At 42.7% G+C, this 733-nt stretch overlaps 1 protein-coding gene across 1 annotated transcript in view; it reads left to right on the forward strand.

Annotated features, from left to right (window-relative positions):
• Window positions 1-733, forward strand: part of LOC103798126 (DEP domain-containing mTOR-interacting protein) — a gene marked incomplete at its 5' end in the record, with an annotated part of 23,234 nt that overhangs the window by 1,114 nt on the left and 21,387 nt on the right. The gene's annotated exons all lie outside the window — the stretch shown is intronic.

Here is a 733-nt window from a genome sequence, read left to right on the forward strand (position 1 = left end):
TAATCTCTGCATCAAGTCCATAATTGTGGTTTGAGCTGCAGTTTATCTCTTAGGAGGACATACAGTCAGAGGCCTCAGTTTGCCTCTTCGTTGCCAAGCTCTGAACCTATTCAAATCTCCTCCTAGAGACACTCCTTTGGTGCAGGTCAGGGCAGAGTTTAACTATCCAGTGATGACTTGGGCTGCTAATGAAATAACACCAGTCAGAAAACAGCAGCCTCTGAAAAAAAAGAAAGGCAGCATTGTTTCAGCCTGTCAGGGACTATTTCACCATTTTCATTTAAAACTTACACTGATCTGTTTTGGAAGGTAAAAGTAGTGTGGAAGCTTATTTTCCTTTTCAAAGGATTTCCTATCCCATGCCGGAAGGTTAAGCACACCCATTCTTCCACAGTTCACTTAAAATTGTTTTTTACTGTACATCTGGGAAGAGGAAAGCAGACCAGGATAGATATTGTTTCGGCCTCTGTTTCCCTCAGAAACAGCCCTGAATTTCAAAGCAGGGTCCCTGCTGCCCATTGTGCACCTTATTGTTTCAAATTTACCATGTCTCTGCTGGTGGTGTGGGGAGTACTGTGCAACGGGGTAAGGCTTCAGTAGATATGTGTAGTCTTTGCTTTCAGAGGAATACTGGCATTGGAAGTGATTATTATAGTGCCTCAAGCACTAGGTGAATGCTGTTCAAAACATTGACCATTTGCTCCGGAGATGAGTGAACTAAAGTACATTTCAT

Source organism: Acanthisitta chloris, unplaced genomic scaffold (assembly GCF_000695815.1).
Source record: "Acanthisitta chloris isolate BGI_N310 unplaced genomic scaffold, ASM69581v1 scaffold602, whole genome shotgun sequence".
NCBI lineage: Eukaryota > Metazoa > Chordata > Aves > Passeriformes > Acanthisittidae > Acanthisitta > Acanthisitta chloris.